Here is a 21,829-nt window from a genome sequence, read left to right as displayed (position 1 = left end):
CTTCAGTGAAAGTGTAGTGGAGAGGTCAGCCAGTTGGAGAATCTACTTGGAAGACTGAGTGGGAGATGCAGAGCAAATATCCATACCTATTTGAGACTCCAGGTATAATTCTAAACCCATTCGAGGACGAACATTTGTTTAAGAGGGGGAGAATGTAATGACCCGGCCGGTCGTTTTGAGTATTACAACCTCTTTCCCCCATTTACTGCTCAATTTGTGCTTTACAGTTGTTATGTGACTTGTCGGGGTAATTGGTTCGGGTCCAGTGAGGTTTCGAAATGAATTGAAACACTTAGTCTCAAACATGAAAACTTAAGTTGAAAAGATTGACCAGTTGTTGACTTATGTGTAAACGACCCTGGAACAGAGTTTTAATGATTCCAATAGCTCCGTATGGTAATTTTGGATTTAGGAGCGTGTCCGAAAAATTATTTGGAAATCCGTAGTTAAATTAGGCTTGAAATGACTAAAATAGAAATTTAAGTTGGAAGTTTGACAGGGGAGTTCACTTTTTGCTATCAGGGTCGGAATCTGATTTTGGAAATTGGAATAAGTTCGTTATGCCATTTATGACTTGTGTGCAAAATTTGAGGTCAACCGAACTTGATTTGCTAGGTTTCGGCATCGAATGTAGAATGTTCCGATGCCATTTCTTAAAGAATAAAAGGTATAACATTAAGAAAATGAGCCCCAAATTAAGTTTTTATTGAAGTATTAGATCCGTATTGAAATTTTGGAGCTATAGCAAAAAGAATCGTCAAATTCGGACATCGTATGAGAGAGTTATACCCATTTCCGTGTCGGGAAAGATTTTTCATCGCCGCCAACGCCTAGGGTAGCGTGGGGCGCTAGCCCTGGCGCTGGAATTGTTGGTGTTCTGGAAACTGCGCCACATGCAGCGCCCCACGCTACCTGTGGCGCTTGAAAATAGCAGAGGCTCTATAAACGGAGTTTTTTTGCCATTTTTTACAAAAATAGAGTTCGGGAGCTCGGTTTGGGCGATTTTTAGAGACAAACTTCACAAATTGGACTGGGGTAAGTAATCTTAACTTGATTTGGGGGATTAGAATAGAAATTTTCCAAAAAATGATTTGAGGGTTTAAAGGCCGAATCGGAGTCGGAATTTAGTAAATTTTGTATGGTTGGACTCGTAGTTGAATGGGCGTTCATATTTTATAACTTTTGTTGGGTTCCGAGATGTGGGCCCCACTATTTATTTTTGAGTTAATTTTGGATTTTATTGTGAAATTTAGCATTTTCATATGGAATTGATTCCTATACCTCGTGTTGATTGTATCGAATTATTTTGACTAAGATTCGAGGCGTTCGGAGGTCGCATCGCGAGGAAAAGGCTTATTGAATAAATATCCTCACAATCAGGCCCTCGGCCTCACTCAGTCATCAACCCCCGGTAGCAATCCAAGCAATTCTTATTGAATAAAGAATTGCTTATGGGATCGGGCTGCACGTCGCAACATATTTCATTGTTATATGCCATGATTGGATTGTTATAGCGCTTGGGCTGAAGGTGCCCCTCCGGAGTCTGTACACACCCCCAGTAAGCGCAGGTACTTACTGAGTGCGAGTGCTGAGTGCTGAGTGATTGAGTTGAATGAGTGACTGTGAGGAAAGAGTGATTTTGAGGTTGGAGTGAATGGGAGGACTGCATGACTGTTGATTTGAGAGGATGCATTGGTTTCATTATTGTTGCACTTCAGCTGTCATATATCACTATTTTTGAAAAGATTTCTAAGAGATATTATCTTTTGGTTCAGTTGAACTTGATATGAAATTACTGTTAGGGTCTTAAATGTTGAACTTGAAAGCATGCCTACCTTCTTATGTTGGAAATTACTGTAATTGGACTTAGCTGTGAAGCTCGTCACTACTTTCAGTTCTTTATTTAGTATTGCTACTGTAATGACCCAACCGGTCATTTTAACTTTTAGAAACTCGTTCTCTAAAATAAAACTCCCCGAGCATGCTTTTATTAATTTATGACTTGCAGGGATGGTTGGTTCGGGATTTGGAAGTGTGTGGGTTGAAATCGGAACACTTGGTTCCTTAAGTTAGCCTTAAAAGGCCAAGTTTGATTTCGGTCAACATTTTGAGAAAACGACCCCGGAATCGGAAATCGGGATTTGACATTTCCAATAGGTTTGTATGATGATTTTGGACTTGGGCGTATGTTTGAATCGGGTTTTGGATAACCCGGGAGCGTTTTGGCGCTTAATAGTGAAAATCAATTATTTGAAGGTTTAAAGTTCTTTAAATTTGGTTTGGAGTAGGTTTTTGAGGAATTGAAGTCCGTTTGGAATTTCGAGTTTGGGAATAGTTCCGTATAATGATTTAAGACTTGCACGCAAAATTTCGTATCATTCCGGGTAGTTTAAGTACGTTTCGGCGTATTGGAAGTAAATTGAAGAACTTGAAGTTCTTAAGTTTGATTCAATTTGGTTTGTGGTGTGATTCTTAGATTTGATGTTGTTTTACACGTTCCGAGAGTTCGAGCAAGTCCGTTTTATGATTTCAAACCTGTTGGTATGTTCGGACGGGGTCCCGGGGGTCCCGAGTGTGAACCGGACGAGGCTCGGATCAATGTTGGGATTTTGAATAGGAGCTGAAGCATTCTGCTTCTGGTACGTTTGCACCTGCGTTTGGACAGCCGCAGGTGCGACTCTCGCAGATGCGAGGTTTTATGCGCAGAAGCGAAAAAGGGAAGGGAAGCCTGCCATCGCAGGTGCGGAATCTCGGGCGCACCTGCGAACGCGCAGATGCGGAAACTGGGTAGCCAAGCTAAGCTCGCACCTGCGAGGCTTTTCCGCAGGTGCGAAAGCCGCAGGTGCGAACACCTTCCGCATGTGGGAAAAACCTATCTGGGCAGAATGGTTAAAAAGTCGGGGCTCAGACATTTTGAGCCCATTTTTCCTCCATTTTTGGGCGATTTCAGACCTTTTGAGAAGGGAGTTCAACTAACAACTTGAAGGTAAGTTAATTCTACACCCCTTGAGTTAAATACATAGATTATAAGTAGATTATAACTAGTAAATCTTAGAAATCAAAGGTTTAGATGAAAAACCTAGATTTTTTTTATAAAAATGAGATTTTAACCACGAAAATGGTTATGGAATTGGATAGAAATTATATATTTGAGTTCTTGAGATTATGGGTAACGTTTTCATCCAAATATTTCCGGAATCCGGGCACGTGGGCCCGGGGTGAATTTTAGGAATTTTACTATTTTGGATAGAGTAATTTAATTAATAGATGAATTTCGAATTATTGAACATATATTAATAATTTTATATAACTTTTGGATAGTTTCGGATTTTTCGGCATTGAATCGAGAATTTTACGCGACGCGATAATCGAAAAGTGGACTTTGAGACGAGGTAAGTCTCTTGTCGAATCTTGTGAGGGGAAAATTACCCCATAAGGATTAAAGTGAATAATTATTGATAATTGCGGGGGCTACGTACGCACGAGGTGATGAGAGTCCGTGCGTAGCTACCATTAATGCTAAAGTCCGGGTAGTTTAGGACTCAAAGCATGAATTACTTGTGTAAATTGTATTTCTTGTTTAATTAATATTATTTGATATATTTATATATATATATATTGTGAATTGTTAGATTAAATATTAAAGGAGTATTCTTTGTTTAATTAATATTATTTGATATATTTATATATATATATATTGTGAATTGTTAGATCAAAATATTAAAGGATGGAAAAATTTATATGTTTGATTTTCTGTTTAAATTAATTAATTGTTTAAAAAAATTATTCTTCCTCCCGAATTTATCTCATAATAAATATACACTCCTTCCGGAGGTACAAAAGAAAATGTCATCCTTTCTTGTGGAGCAGGCCGAACGCCTCGGCAAGATAGATGCATCTATGGATCGCGTCGCACATCCCTCGGCAGTGTACACGACACTCTGGATCGGGCTGTACGTCCTCGGCAGAAATCGTGTGTAATAATAATAATAATTACACGATACTTTAATAGCTTATTTCAGCTTGCGAAGTTAATTGATAAATTGGAAAATCCTTGGAATTTAATGAATTATTACTCTTGCTTGTTAAATAATTAATTGTTATTCCTGAAAATGATATTTAATTGATAAATTAAAAATTATTCGAATTTAAGGAATTTAATTAATATATTGAGAATTGTTGCATTTGAAGAATTTTGATTATTTTCGTTGATTAAATAAATTATTGTAAATTCTGTAAATCATGTTGATTTATATATCCTAGTTGTATTTCAATTATTATTAATGCCCCATAGTGAGTGTCAAAGTCGGCCATCTCATCTCTACCACTTCGAGATTAGGCTTGATACTTACTGGGTACACGTTGTTTACGTACTCATACTACACTTGCTGCATTTTTTGTGAAGGAACTGAGGCAAGTACTAGTGGGGGACCTATTGTCTTACACCCATGTTATCCAGGGACATAGTGGTGAGCTGTTTCTCTGATCCGTTCTGCAGCTACTAGTGTCTCTCTTTGTATTTTAATTCTGTCTATTTTTATTTCGGACAGCATTTGAGGTTTTGTATAATCTACTAGATGCTCATACACTTATGACACTAGGTCTTGGCACACACATTGGTAGAGTTTGGGTTTTATTATATTTTCTTGGTTTTAAATTTTATCAAAGTATGCTTAATTTATTGGTTGGCTTGCCTAGCTGTAGTGTTGGGTGCCATCACGACTTATAGGTGAAATTGGTTCATAACAATATGGTATCAAAGCACTAGGTTCACTTAGGTCTCACAAGTTATGAGCAGGCCTAATAGAGTCTTGCGGTCTGTACTTATCTTCAAGAGGCTATATGGTGTTAGGAAATTACCTTTCTTCATATTCTATCGTGCAATTAATGTAGTATTAAATATCTTTCTCTTATTCTCTCACAGATGGTGAGAACGCGCTCGAATGAAGTTCCAGACTAGGGAAGAGCTACTCCCCAGTTGCTAGAGGCCGAGGCAGAGGCTGAGGCCGAGGGAGGGCTCCAGCCCGTGGTAGAGGGCGAAGACATCCCAGGACTATTCCAGTTATGCCACCAGTGGGTCCAGCAGAGAATCCCATTATTGAGGAGGATGGTGAGGTGCCTGTGGCAGAGCCAGCTCTAGTGGATTTCACATCTGCACCGGGATTTCAGGATGTCATGGGTCATATGCTGCGGTTCATGGAAAATATGACTCAGGCCGGTTTATTTCCGGCAAACCCAGCCACATCTCAGCCGGGCGGGGGAGCACAGACCCCTACCGCGCAGGCTCATGGATAGGCAGCTGCTGTATACCAGACCCAGGGTGGTGCACTACCTGTGGGTGGAGCCCAGCCAGTGGCAGCAGCTACACCTGAGCCCAGGCCAGCTGTAACCGCCGATCCTCAGAAACTATTGGACAGATAGACTAGACTACATCCTCCTGTCTTTGGGGGTGAGCGACATGAGGATCCCCAGGATTTCATTGATCGTTGCAGGGACAGACTGCACAACATGAGGATATTGGAGTCTCATGGGGTAGACTTTGCTACTTTTCAGCTAGAGGGCAGAGCCCATAGATGGTGGCAGTCTTATGCTCTTGGCAGACCAGCAGATTCTCCTCCCATGACTTAGGACAGGTTCACTCGTATCTTCCTGGACAGGTATATTCCACCCTCCCAAAGGGAAGAGTTGCGGTTTCAGTTTGAGCAGCTCCAGTAGGGTCAAATGTCAGTGACTGATTATGAGGTGAGGTTTTCTGAATTATCTCACCATGCACTTATGATACTCCCTTCTGAGGCAGAGAGAGTGCGGAGGTTTGTAGCCGGTTTACATACTGATATTCAGGCCACTATGGCTCGAGAGGTTGAGGTGGGTACTGAGTTGTGGAGATAGCCTGGAGGATTGAGGGTGTGCGTCAGCGGAGCCGAGAGCAGATTATGAGAGATAAGCGATTCAGGTACTCTGGAGAGTTCAGAGGTGCTCCGTCTGGGGGCAGAGGTCAGTTCGTGAGGGGGCAGTCCAGCAGACCCCCATTTCCACCACCACCACCTCATCGAGGTGCTCCAGTGAAACCTTATCTCAGTGCTATACCAGAGAGTTCCTACCGCCCACCATCTATTCAGGGTCCTCCCAGTGGGTATTCAATTCCCCAAGGCCAGACACTTAGTCAGTAGCCCATCGCACCGAAAAGTTATTACGAGTGCGGGGATCCCAGTCACATGCAGAGGTTTTGCCCCAGGTTTCGGGGTAGACCAGTACAGCAGGGTCAGCAGCCTATGCCTACTGGACCAGTTTCTCCACCAGTAGTCCGGCCACCAAGAGGTGGAGGACAGGTGGGTAGGGGTCGTCCTAGAGGTGGAGGTCAGCCAGGCGGAGGCCAGCCAGTTGGCGCTCCAACTCGGTTCTATACTTTTTCGGCTAGACCAGATGCAGAGGCCATAGATGCTGTGATTACAAGTATTATTTCTGTTTGCGGCAAAGATGCCTCAGTATTATTTGATCCAGGATCCACGTATTCATATGTGTCGTCTCTATTTACTCCATTCATGGGTATTTTTTGTGAGTCCTTGAGTACTTCTGTTTATATGTCCACTCCTGTAGGCGATTCTGTTATTGTGAACCGGATCTACCGGTCCTGTATTATTACATTCTGTGGTTATGAAACTAGAGCAGATCTCTTATTGCTCGAGATGATCGATTTTGAAATTATTCTGGGTATGGACTAGTTATCTCCATATCATGCTATTCTAGATTGTCATGCCAAAACCGTTACCTTGGCTATTCCATCTTTGCCCTGGCTGGAGTGGAAGGGTTCGTCGGTTAGTTCATTCAATCGGGTTATTTCTTTTATAAAGGCTCAACACATGGTTGAGAAGGGTTGTTTGGCTTATCTAGCCTATGTTCGGGATACTACTGTAGAGACTCCGGCTATTGATTTAGTGCCAGTAGTTCGGGAGTTCTCTGATGTATTTCCTTCAGATCTTCCAGGTATTCCATATGATCGTGATATTGATTTTTGTATTGACTTGGCTCCAGATACCCAGCCTATATCTATCCCACCTTATCGTATGGCTCCGAAAGAATTGAAAGAATTAAAAGAACAACTTGAAGAGTTACTAGCCAAAGGGTTCGTCAGACCGAGTGTATCGCCTTGGGGTGTACCGGTATTATTTGTGAAAAAGAAGGATGGAACAATGCGGATGTGTATTCATTATCACCAATTGAACAAAGTCACTATTAAGAACAAGTACCCGTTGCCACGTATTGATGACCTATTTGACCAGTTGTAGGGTGCTAGGGTGTTCTCTAAGATCGACTTGAGGTCAAGGTATCATCAGTTGAAGATTCGAGATTTGGATGTTCCGAAAACTTCTTTCCGTACTAGATATGGTCATTATGAGTTTCTGGTAATGTCTTTCGGTTTAACTAATGCCCCGGCAGCGTTTATGGATCTGATGAGCAGGGTATTCGGGCCATATATTTATTTGTTTGTCATTGTCTTCATTGATGGAGGAACATGAGCAGCATATGAGAGTAGTGCTCCAGACATTGCGGGAACAAAAGTTATATGCTAAGTTCTCTAAATGTGAGTTTTGGCTAGAGACTGTAGCATTTTTGGGACATATTGTATCGGGCAAAGGTATTAAAGTTGATCCCAAAAAGATTGAGGCAGTTCAGAATTGGCATCGTCCCACTTCGATAACTGAGATTAGGAGTTTCCTAGGTTTAGCAAGTTATTATCGTCGGTTCGTGGAGGGATTTTCATCTATTGCAGCACCTTTGACCAAATTAACCCAGAAGGGTGCTCCGTTCCGATGGTCTGATGATTGTGAGGTAAGCTTTCAGAAACTCAAGACAGCATTGACTACAGCACCGGTGTTAGTGTTGCCTTTCGATTCGGGGATGTATACAGTGTACTGCGACTCTTCACATGTTGGTTTGGGTTGTGTATTGATGCAGGAGGGGCGAGTTATTGCATATGCTTCACGTCAATAGAAACCCCACGCGCATAATTATCCGGTACATGATTTGGAGTTAGCTGCGATTGTTCACGCCCTTAAGATTTGGAGGCATTATCCTTATGGGGTGTCCTGTGAAGTTTATACTGATCATCACAGTTTACAGCATTTGTTCAAGCAGAGGGACCTAAATTTGAGGCAGCGCAGATGGCTGGAATTACTAAAAGATTATGATATTACTATCCTATATCATCCAGGTAAAGCAAATGTAGTTGCAGATGCCTTGAGTAGAAAGGCGGAAAGCATGGGTAGTTTGGCTTTCATTTCAGCAGAAGAAAGGCCATTAGCTTTGGATATCCAGTCCTTGGCCAACAGACTTGTGCGGTTAGATATTTCAAAGCCCAGCCGAGTTCTTGCATGTGTCGTAGCTCAGTCTTCACTATTTGAGCAGATCAAGGCTCGCCAGTATGATGATTCACACTTAATAGTTCTTCGAGAAACGGTGCTACGAGGTGGTGCCAAGGAAGTTACTATTGGTGCAGATGGTGTTCTGTGACTCCAGGATCATCTGTGTGTTCCTAATGTGGATGAACTGAGGAAAAAGATCCTGGAGGAGGCACATAGTTCTCGGTATTCTATTCATCCAGGTGCTACGAAGATGTATCGTGACTTGAGGCAGCATTATTGGTGGCGATGAATGAAAAAGGACATAGTTGAGTATGTAGCTAGGTGTCTAAATTGCCAGCAAGTTAAATATGAGCACCAGAGGCCAGGTGGCCTACTTCAGCAGATGACTATACCAGAGTGGAAATAGGAACGAATTACTATGGACTTTGTAGTTGGGTTGCCGCGGACCTTGAGGAAGTTTGATGCAGTTTGGGTGATTGTTGACAGGTTGACCAAGTCGGCACATTTTATTCCTGTTGTGACTACGTATACTTCAGAGAGGTTGGCCCAAATTTATATTCAGGAGATAGTTCGGTTGCACGGTGTGCCAATTTCCATCATATCAGATAGAGGCCCTCAGTTTACTTCACATTTCTGGAGAGCAGTGCAGAGTGAGTTGGGGACCAGTGTAGAGCTCAGCACAGCCTTTCATCCGCAGACCGACAGGCAGTCAGAGTGGACAGTTCAGATTTTGGAGGATATGCTCAGGGAATGTGTGATTGACTTTGGAGGTCAGTGGGATCGTTTCCTGCCTTTGGCCGAGTTTACTTATAATAACAGTTACCAATCCAGCATCGAGATGGCTCCATTTGAGGCTTTATATGGTTGTCGATGCCGTTCACCTATCGGATGGTTTGAGCCCGGTGAGGCTAAGTTATATGGTACTGATTTGGTAAAGGATGCCTTGGAAAAGGTAAAGTTGATTCAGGAGCGATTTCGTACAGCACAATCTAGATAGAAGAATTACGCGGATCAGAAAGCGCATGATTTATCCTTTATGGTAGGTGAAAAAGTTCTCTTGAAGGTTTCGCCGATGAAAGGGAGTATGAGATTCGGAAAAAAGGGCAAGTTGAGCCCAAGGTTTAAAGGCCCATTTGAGGTGTTGAGACGAGTTGGGGAGGTTGCTTATGAGCTTGCATTGCCTACCAGTTTATTGGGAGTTCATCCGATTTTCCATGTATCTATGCTCCGGAAGTATCATGTCAACCTATCACATGTGTTGGACTTCAGCACAGTTCAGCTAGATCAGAGTTTGGGTTATGAATAAGAGCCATTTGCCATTGTTGATAAACAAGTTCGCCAGTTGAGGTCCAAGAGGATTTCTGCAGTAAAGGTCCAGTGGAGGGGCCAACCAGTTGAGGAAGCGACTTAGGAGGCCGAGGAGGACATGCGGAGCAAATATCCACACTTATTTAACACTCCAAGTATTATTCTAAACCCATTCGAGGACAAACGTTTGTTTAAGAGGTTGAGAATGTAATGACCCACCGGTCATTTTAACTTTTAGAAACCCGTTCCCTAAAATAAAACTCCCCGAGCATGATTTTATTAATTTATGACTTGCAGGGATGGTCGGTTCGGGATTTGGAAGTGTGTGGGTTGAAATGGGAACACTTGGTTCCTTAAGTTAGCCTTAAAAGGCCAAGTTTGACTTCGGTCAATATTTTGAGAAAACGACTCCGGAATCGGGATTTGACGGTTCCAATAGGTTCGTATGATGATTTCGGACTTGGGCATATGTTCGAATCGGGTTTTGGATAATGCGGGAGCGTTTTGGCGCTTAATAGTAAAAATCAACTATTTGAAGGTTTAAAGTTCTTTAAATTTGGTTTGGAGTAGGTTTTTGAGGAATTGAAGTCTGTTTGGAATTCCGAGTTTGGAAATAGTTCCGTATAATGATTTAAGACTTGCACGCAAAATTTCATGTCAATCCGGGTAGTTTAAGTACGTTTCGGCGTATTAGAAGTAAATTAAAGAACTTGAAGTTCTTAAGTTTGATTCAATTTGGTTTGGGGTGTGATTCTTAGATTTGATGTTGTTTTACACATTCCGAGAGTTCGAGAGAGTCCGTTTTATGATTTCAAACCTGTTGGTATGTTCGGACGGGGTCCCGGGGGTCCCGAGTGTTAACCGGACGAGGCTCGGATCAATGTTGGGATTTTGAAGAGGAGCTGAAGCATTCTGCTTCTGGTACGTTCGCACCTGCGCTTGGACAGCCGCTGGTGCGACTCTCACAGATGCGAGATTTTATGCGCAGAAGCGAAAAAGGGAAGGGAAGCCTGCTATCGCAGGTGTGGAATCTCGGGCGCACCTGCGAACGCGCAGGTGCGAGAAAAATAGCACAGATGCGGAAACTGGGTAGCCAAGCTAAGCTCGCACCTGCGAGGCTTTTTCGCAGGTGCGAAAGCCGCAGGTGCGAAAAACCTATCTGGGCAGAATGGTTAAAAAGTCGGGGCTCAGACATTTTGAGCCCATTTTTCCTCCATTTTCGGGCGATTTCAGACCTTTTAAGAAGGGAGTTCAACTAACAACTTGAAGGTAAGTTAATTCTACACCCCTTGAGTTAAATACATAGATTATAAGTAGATTATAACTAGTAAATCTTAGAAATCAAAGGTTTAGATGAAAAACCTAGATTTTTTATATAAAGGAGATTTTAACCACGAAAATGGTTTTGGAATTAGATAGAAATTATATATTTGAGTTCTTGAGATTATGGGTAACGTTTTCACCTGAAAATTTTCAGAATCCGGGCACGTGGGCCCGGGATGAATTTTAGGAATTTTACCATTTTGGATAGAGTAATTTAATTAATAGATGAATTTCGAATTATTGAACATATATTAATTATTTTATATATCTTTTGGATAGTTTTGGATTTTTCGGCATTGAATCGAGAATTTTACGCGACGTGATAATCGGAAAGTGGACTTTGAGACGAGGTAAGTCTCTTGTCTAATCTTGTGAGGGGGAAATTATCCCATAAGGATTAAATTGAATAATTATTGATAATTGCGGGGGCTACGTACGCACGAGGTGATGAGAGTCCGTGCGTAGCTACTATTAATGCTAAAGTCCGGGTAGTTTAGGACTCAAAGCATGAATTACTTGTGTAAATTATATTCTTTGTTATATATATATATATATATATATATATATATATATATATATATATATATATATATATATATATATATATATATATATATATATATATATATATATATATATATATATATATATATATATATATATATATATATATATATATAAAAATATTAAAGGATGGAAAAATTTATATGTTTGATTTTCTGTTTAAATTAATTAATTATTAAAAAAAATTATTCTTCCTCCCGAATTTATCTCATAATAAATATACTCTCCTTTCGGAGGTACATAAGAAAATGTCATCCTTTCTTGTGGAGCGGGCCGAGCGCCGCGGCAGGATAGATGCATCTATGGATCGCGTCGCATGTCCCTCGGCAGTGTACACGACACTCTGGATCGGGCCGTACGTCCTCGGCAGAAATCATGCTTAATAATAATAATAATTACACGATACTTTAATAGCTTATTTCAGCTTGCGAAGTTAATTGATAAATTGGAAAATCCTTGGAATTTAATGAATTATTACTTTTGCTTGTTAAATAATTAATTGTTATTCCTGAAAATGATATTTAATTGATAAATTAGAAATTATTCGAATTTAATGAATTTAATTAATATATTGAGAATTGTTGCATTTGAAGAATTTTGATTATTTCCATTGATTAAATAAATTATTGTAAATTCTGTAAATCATGTTGATTTATATATCCTAGTTGTATTTCAATTATTATTAATGCCCCATAGTGAGTGTCAAAGTCGGCCATCTCGTCTCTACCACTTTGAGATTAGGCTTGATACTTACTCGGTACACGTTGTTTACGTACTCATACTACACTTGCTGCACTTTTTGTGCAGGAACTGAGGCAAGTACTAGTGGGGGACCTATCGTCTTACACCCACGTTATCCAGGGACATAGTGGTGAGTTGTTTCTCTTATCCGTTCTGCAGCTACTAGTGTCTCTCTTTGTATTTTAATTCTGTCTATTTTTATTTCGGACAACATTTGAGGTTTTGTATAATCTACTAGATGCTCATACACTTGTGACACTAGGTCTTGTCACACACATTGGTAGAGTTTGGGTTTTATTATATTTTTTTGATTTTAAATTTTATCAATGTATGCTTAATTTATTGGTTGGCTTGCCTAGCTGTAGTGTTGGGCGCCATCACGACTTATAGGTGAAATTGGGTCGTGACAGCTACTTACTGAGTTGGTTGTACGCATACTACACCTTGCACTTCATGTGCAGATCCAGGTGTTCCCGGACACAGTGGGTGTTGATTCCTTCGCACATTTGATTTTTCAGAGATTTCAAGGTAGTTGTCGGTGTTTCGCAGACTTTGTATCTCCTTCCCTATCTTCTTGTTTACTGTATTTGGTCTCGGACTATTATAGACCGTGTTTTTCAGACTTGTGATGTATAGATGCTCATGTACTCTGTGACACCCCGATAGTTGGGAATTTCGCGTTATGTTTGAGGTTTTTAATCCCGTTTATGAGAACTGTTGCTATTAAATCTGTTTTAATTCATTCTTGTTAAAAGTGTTGGAAATATTTTGTGAGAAGTTGGCTTGCCTAGTACAACATTAGGCGCCATCACGACAGGTTAGAATTTTGGGATCGTGACAAAATAGAACTCATTCGGTATAACATACCGGACAACAAACCTTCAGATGACAGATTTCCGTATAATATACTGGACCAAATTTATTACAAAAATAAAACTCCATAAATAAATACTGGGCTAGAATTAAAAAACATAATCAAAAACCATATTAAAAAAATACACATAATCAAACACCATATTAAAAAAAATACAGATACAAATTATCATGAAACACAAGTAATCAGATATAAACAGAACTCCAGTATATTATAATAATCATCCAGTAAAAATACTGTACAACAAGCCTTCAGATGACAGATTTCCGTATAATATACTGGACCAAATTTATTACAAAAATAAAACTCCATAAATAAATACTGGGCTAGAATTAAAAAACATAATCAAAAACCATATTAAAAAAATACACATACAAATTATCATTAAACAAAAGTAATCAGAAATAATTAAGTTGTCATTAATTTATAATGCACAACAAGACTTCGGTTGTAGGTTGAGGGGGTACTTATGCATTTTTCCTAAAAGAAATATATATACAAATTATCATTAAACATAAGTAATCAGAAATAAATAGAATTCCAGTATATTATAACACTCATCCAACATATAATACTGGACAATAAGACTTTAGAGGTCAGACTTACAGAATAATATACTAGAACTAAATTTATTACAAAAAATCAAATTTTTAAGTATGAAGTCTAGCACATTGTTCTGGATTTCAAGTTTTAACATGAACTCCAGCAATGCATAATGAAGTTGAAGCAAAAAACTACTTGAAAATTCACCCTAATATACAGCGACTACAAAAATATTTGAATAACTTATCAAAACAAGTTACGCAATGATTACAACATTACAACATAAAACTAATAATAGAGTGACAAAATTATAGAAAAAAAACCGTCGATGTTAAAATACCACAAATATTTAAACGCTAACAGTACGAAAATAAAAAATAAAATAACAATAACAACAAAAATTCAAACACAGTATTGTAAAAACAACACTTACCCAGATAAATTTGAAGAAACTTTGACCTAACCCAGACTAAATTCGAAGAAAGTGTTCTCACGAAAGAGAAATCTGTACACTACTCTAAAAAGAAAGCAAAAAGCGAATAAAAAATGAAAACTAACTAAACAAGACGTTAAAAAGGAGAAGGGCAAAAATATCATTTACTAATATATTTTAAGTTAAAATGGCTAGAAATAGATTACATTCGCGATGGTGGCTAATTTTGGATAGCCAGCCATAAAAATGGCTATGCGATGCCATTTTAACGTGAGAGGGGCTGGCTAGCCCACTAGACTGGCTCCTTAGGGAGCGATTCTGGTGCACTTCGATAAATATATCTTGAAGTTTCTCCTTTTTCTTTAAAAATTGCTAAAGTACGAATTTTTGTGTAATTTGCAAGTTTAGAATTTAAAATACAAACTTGCAACTAAAATTTATTAACAACTTGCTCCTTATCCACCAACCTACCCATGATCAGTGCTTCGGTCTTGATCGATCTAGTTCGATTCACTTGGTAGACATAACTTAATCTTAAAAACTCTAGTAGATGAGATGAGAATTGCCGAAACCAAATAAAAAGCCAACAACTCATTTTTCAATATGGTCTTTTTTAATATGGCCAACAACACCAAGATGTGTGGAAAAACAACTTAGTGACTAAAATACATATAGCACCCTTTTAAAGGGCGCTATACCTTAACGTCCATTTTGAACGTTAAGTTATAGCGCCCTTTAAAAGGGCGGTATATGTATATAGCCTTTTATACACATGGCACAGGAAAAGCAGATAAATAGAATTTAATGTACCCAAAAAAAAAAACAGACTGCTGGGTGGTGCAATGGTTAAAGGCTAGATGATAAGTTGGTTTTGTCCTTAGATCCAAGGTTTGATTCCCTCTAGCAATATTATTTTGTTTTCCTATTTCTTTTTTATTTTTCATTTCTTTTCATTATTTGGTTTATGTATTTAGATATAAATACTTTAATATTTATAATTACTTTTCAATGTAATTAAAATAATTTAATATTTATTAAAAAATTATGATTTTTGAATTCATTTAAAGTAAAAAAGAAAAGAGAAGCCTTTTATTATTTCGTTAAAAATTCTACCGACATTTTTAATAGTTGTTATTTTGTATTATACGTAAAACAAAATTATTTTTTGTAATTTTTGATACAAAAAATATATATAGTTTAATCTACTGCTTGAATTTTTTTATTTTTTGATATCTTACTTTTTAAATTTAGTTATTAAAATTTTAGTTATATTTACACTATATGAATTTTATTAATCAAAATTCTAATTATAAATCTTATAATTTTCTTATTATTAAATATAAATTATTATAACTATTTAATCTTTAAAATTATAATTGAAGAATTATTATTATCTAAGTAATGGATTATGATTTTCATATTCTTATCAGGACATTTAATTAAATAATTGTTCATAAACTAAATGGTTATAATACAGTTTAGTTTATGAAAATTTAGTATAGTAAAATTAATTAAATGGTTTTTCATAAATTAAATGGTTATATTTAGTTTAGTCTAGGATAATTCTTATTAGAAAAAATTTAATCTATGAGCAACCATTTAATTAGTTTTCCCAATAAGAATATAAGAATTATATTCTATTACTTAGCTAATAATAATCCTAATGGATTATAAGAACAGCCATATTCTTATTTAAAAATTTTAAATGGATAATACAATTACAATAGCCAAGGATTAAAAGGAGAAACAAAAAATACATTTCAGGAAAAATATAAAATATATAATTAGAATTTTGATTAATAACTAAAATTTTAATAACTAAATTTAAAAAGAAAGATATCAAAAAATATAAAAATTCAAGCAATAGATTAAACTATATATATTTTTTGTATCAAAAAATACAAAAAATAATTTTGTTTTACGTATAATACAAAATAACAACTATTAAAAATGTCAGTAGATTTTTTAACGAAATAATAAAAGGCTTCTCTTTTTTTTTTTTTTTACTTTAAATGAATTCAAAAATCATAATTTTTTAATAAATATTAAATTATTTTAATTATATTAAAAAGTAATTATAAATATTACTGTTGTTAGAGGCAAACAAAATAATGTTGCTAGAGGGAATCGAACCTTGGACCTCAAGGACAAAACCAACCTATTACCTAGCTTTTAATTATTGCACCACCCACCAGTCTACTCTTATTTTGGTACATTAAATTCTATTTATCTGCTTTTTCTGCGGCATATGTATAAAAGGCTATATACATATAGCGCCCTTTTAAAGGGCGATATACCTTAACGTTCAAAACGGTCGTTAAGGTACAACGCCCTTTAAAAGGGCGCTATATGTATTTTGGTCACTAAGTTTTTTTTCCACGTATTTCGATCGTTTGAGTCAAAAAAAGACCACATTTTAGTTCCGGACTCGATTTTGGCGCACTTCGATAAATGTATCTTGAAGTTTCTCCTTTTTCTTAAAAATTGCTAAAGTACGAATTTTTGTGTAATTTGCAAGTTTAGAATTTAAAATACAAACTTGCAACTAAAATTTATTAACAACTTGCTCCTTATCCGCTAACTTACCCATGATCAGTGCCTCGGTCTCGATCGATCCGGTTCGATTCACTTGGTAGACATAACTTAATCTTAAAAACTCTAGTAGATGAGATGAGAATTGCCGAAACCAAATAAAAAGCCAACAACTCATTTTTCAATAAACGCGAGTCACTTTAACCGCTATAAAATTAAACATGTTTAAACGAGAATTTATTTTGATAGCCATGAATATTTTTGGAATTTGAATAAACAACCGGGAATATAATGCATTTGCGTTTATTTTTTGGCATGATAAATCGAATTAAAAACCAGCTATTCCACTAATCTCATCCACCATCTGGGATAACGTTTTTTTGCATTCAATCTAATTGAGTTATTCCTTATTTGACATATCAAACGACCCCTAAGATGACGAGAAAGGTTGTTGGTTGTGCAATGTACGAAGACATTGATGCCATTGGTATGTCTAATAAGCACAATCCGCGTAAAGTTGATTGCCCATGCGGTAAAAGTTTGGTCTTTTGGTTCTTTACAAACTTATTTTTAGTTATGATTTTACCTCTTTTTTTATACATGAGAGATTTACTTTTACACGTAAGAGATCTTTCTTTTACACACAAAATATCTAAAAAGATCATTTTCTTAAATTCAATATTGTAAAACAAATAGCATTTTTTATTCGACCTGCTTTATCAAATTAGAACATTATATTTCTCGTCAAAATGAGGGTTGGAGTGGGAGTATAGTGAGTTTAAATTAATTAATATTCATTAGTTAATAAACTTGTAATCCATTTTATTCTCATAATGTTTGACAAAATTAATGGCTATAATTGTAACTATATATATTTAAAAAGTACAAAGGTTGTCACTTCTACTACGTGATGAAAAGTAAAAAGATACACTTACCAAAAGGTGTGTGCTCTCTCACTCGTTAAGTCATTTTGTGTTTCTAAATGTTCAACTTCACAATTCTCTAAAGTTGATTTCGATAAATCTTTTGTAAAACTGAAAGATAATCGAAATGTTTCCTAATTGACTTATAGTGTGCTGAGCATAATTATACAGACACACACAAATATGCAAGCTTTCACCTTAAAAAGTGTAAACAACATTTATAAGTTCAGATTTGATCTTTGAACAATCATTTTTACTATCTTTTCCTTCTCAACATTTTAATTCGAATTGACTTCATGTATCATCAGTTAACTTTATCCATTATGAAAATAAAATTATAAATTATTCTTATTATATTAAAATAACTAAACTTTAGCCTTGTTCAATGTGTGCATGAATGGAGGAATTGGTGGAATATTTTTATAAAATAAAAAGATGATTATAAATTTGAAAATGAAAAAAATGACATTTGGCTTCCATCAGAAGCGGATCTAGGATTTGATGACTGTGACGTACATACGTACAAATTTATTCGAGCGACCGGGTAGCGTGGCACCCTAAATCAAGTACATAGATCCGCCCCTGACTTCCATATGAGTCTTCGGGCACCATATGTGTCATGACCAGGATGCTGGCGGACAAAGCCGGTGATGTTTATGTTAAGTCTGTGTCTGTTAATGTTTGTAGACAAATAGCCAAACTTGGTAACCTCAATGCCATGCATGGCCTATCATCAGTATGTAATGATCCAATGAATCAAATGATAATGAATAAATTTTCCAGTTCGTCAAAAAAAAAAATTCAGGCACAAAATTATAGTAACTTTCACTCACCTCTCTTGTGTGTATCACACGCGTGTGCCATGTAGCTAAACATGTGTATTAGACATCTTTGGAGAAAGGTTTGACGTGTTAAAAATTTTCCGTGATTAGAAAATTATGTGTATTATGCGAACTAATTTTTATCAGATTAAAGTCAGTGGCGGAGCCAGAATTTTCGTTAAGGGGTAACAAAATATATAAAAGTAAACAAATCAGGAAATTAAGGGGAGCCAATACATAATATATATACATATAATTTATTTTTTTACCTTGTTATACAGTGTCTTTTTTCCGCGAAGGGGTATAAGGTGGCTCCGCCACTGGTCACTGAACTGTATCAACTATAACAACAAAGTAACTAATCTTTACCCACTTTAATTTTATGACTTTATTGTCCTACTGAGTAAACTTTAGATATTCTAATGTGACAAAAAATAATTTTGGATTTTACTTTCATAATGGATAAAATTCAGTTATATTAACATAATTAAAAATAATTATATGATTTCTGGTTGATGTTTGAGCTCAAAATATGCAACTAATCTCTGAATACAGACCCCATTGCCACCAACTTATCAAGCTTCCATATATATATTTTTCCCAAATCCATTTAAGGAGAGTAATTAACTACGTGACCTGTACTTTTCTGAACTTTATCACATTCTGAATTTCTCGAATCATATTATATAGATTTATAGGTAATGGAAAAATGCATGTCTATGACGTAGAGGGAGGAAATACCTGCAAATTTACTAGCTTATTAATTTCCTATGTTTTTTATAGGATGTTGAATCAGCGTGAAACTTATGAATCATACTTCTGGTTTGGTGCACTGTGCATGGTGCTATCTACCCATATCATAGCACACGCTTTCTTTCATCCTATTATCTACAAAACCCAAATAACCAACATCCAATTCAAGTGTCTTTTAAGATTTTAGTACGTTTATTAAAAAATATTAAATGTAATATATAGTTTATTAATTAATTTTATTTATTTTTTGACTATTAAATGTTACTATTAGAGTATATTACTAATCACTTTTACCTTTTTAATAAAGCGACTATTTTTTTGAGTTAAAACGACACTTAAAATGGGACGGGACGAGGATAATTAGTTGTCTACTTATTTATTTCCCATTTTTTGACATTCATAAGTTTTCTCTTGCTAGTTGAAGGTAGACTAAAGTTTACTAGTTCATTTATTCATATTGGACCATTTATTTATTTATATTCACATATAGCTCTAAGCTTAGATAGATTCACTAATTTCTAGGAAGGCTTCAAGCTTAAGAAAGTGGTGTCAGAATAGTGAATCAGTTGGTCAAATACTAAATAACATGTAATCCAACTCAAAAACCACTTTCAAACGAATTTCAGTTATTATTGGGTGAAAAGATTTTGGTAAAAGTAAAATGTCTTTTTTGTTTATTTTTCTTTTTAAAATTTGTTTTTCGTTAGAGATTGGAAATTTATTGCCTATTAGTTTAGAGCTTCAAAAAGTAATTACAAATTAATTTGTCGGGTTGCACTCTTCTCGTCACTTCTAGCCCAATGGTCCCTTCTTTAATAAATATAACTCACCCACCCAACGCATCAAACTTTTGACAATTTGGATGAGTTATATAAATTTATGCTAATTTTGACACCTATATTTAAATTGGTAAACTTGTATTAGATCGTCAATTAGAATGGACATGTTTGAAGTTTTACAAAGCTTTGAACAACAACTTCAAATTATTTGAAATTTATGGAGCTCTTGATTTGGAATCACTTTAATACGTTCAGCTAATTTGATCTTTAGCTCAGATACATAGTAATTAATACACTGCATCCCATTTCCCCAACGTTGTTCATTCACTGATTTCCCAATACATTGTGGTTTTGTCACTAAATAAAAAGAGACATATAATAGGATCTACAACTAAGAGACAATAAATTATTTATCCTATTTTAATTGTTCAAAAATCATCATAAAGTATCATTACTCAACAAGATCTACATGCAATTATAACCTTCCTATTATTTCAATAATGTTAATGATAATTAACTTTGTCGGAATTAATCAAGATTTCCCAAAAGATTATTGAAATGCGATTATAAAGAAATTGTTTCAATTCAATCTCGGCATCCCAAAACATGTATATATCGATCACCGAATGCGAAAAAAGAAGAACAAGATTATTTCAATTCAACTCTAAAATGGCTTTATTAGTAGTATTATATTTTCCTCATCAAATAATCAAGTAACAGAACATTGATTCTCATGCAGTGTAATTTATTTATGCAATTAGTTCATTCATTAGTTTTAATAAACATAAGTTAATTTTGTTGTCGTGTTATGATGAATTCATGATAAGCTGTTGAAAACTTAGTAAATTATTTAGATTTGAAGTGTTACCGAATTATGATAATAATGTAATTACTAATTTAAAAGCTGCCTGTTTAATTAACTCGACAAAAACTTATTAGTACTAATTATTCTCCACTAATCCGAACTCTCTCCATATAAAAATAAAAGGTTATTAAAACCAAAAGTAATATCTCCACCAAGGAAGAAAATGGTGACATTGATTTTAACAGGAGTACTAGTTAAAAAGCTAAGGTAAAAGTTCTGAGATCTAAAGATGTATAGTTCAAAGTTCAAAACCCATAAAACTTACATCAATTCATGCTATGTAAACACGAAAAAGTTTTTCCTCTTTATAAAAGTGACAGATTTTCGGCAAACAAAAGAAATGAACAATAACTTGTTGTTTGACCTATCAAAAAATATTACGTACTACTTATATTACTCAGAAATTTTAAATTATTTTATAATTTACTAACAACTTCTCGAAATTTCTTATATAATTCCTAAAAGTTTGGAAATTACATGCCAGTGCAAAACTTTATTGAAAATAATAATTTCATATGTATGAAATAATTAAGTCTCAAATTCATAATGTTTTTTTTTTTTGTACGTGGACAAAAGAAGTTACTCCCTCCAGTTCATTTTATTTGAATTTATGGTTGTTTTCACACAACAACAACAACAACAACAATCCACTGAAATCTCACCCAGTATTTTCACACATATTAAGGAATTTATCTTTTAATATTACTCCCTCTGATTCACTTTAATTGATTTTTGGGTTTTTTTTTGTGGTCCACAATATTCGATTTTTTTAAATATCAGGAAGGAATTAACTTCTTTTTTCCTAAGTTGCACTTGGAGTAACGAGCCTATGAGTATTTGTTATATTTTCAATGAACAAACTAAGGTTAATATGATCAATTTTATTATTAATTAATGATAAAAGATAAAATTTCTTAATATGTGTGAAAACAACCAAAAAATCAATTAAAGTGAACCAGAGGGAGTAATTAATAATAACATCGATCATATTAATCTTAATTTATTGA

The sequence above is a fragment of the Nicotiana tabacum genome, chromosome 4 (genome assembly GCF_000715075.1).
Source record: "Nicotiana tabacum cultivar K326 chromosome 4, ASM71507v2, whole genome shotgun sequence".
NCBI classification, from domain to species: Eukaryota; Viridiplantae; Streptophyta; class Magnoliopsida; order Solanales; family Solanaceae; genus Nicotiana; species Nicotiana tabacum.
Note: the sequence above shows the minus strand (reverse complement) of the source record.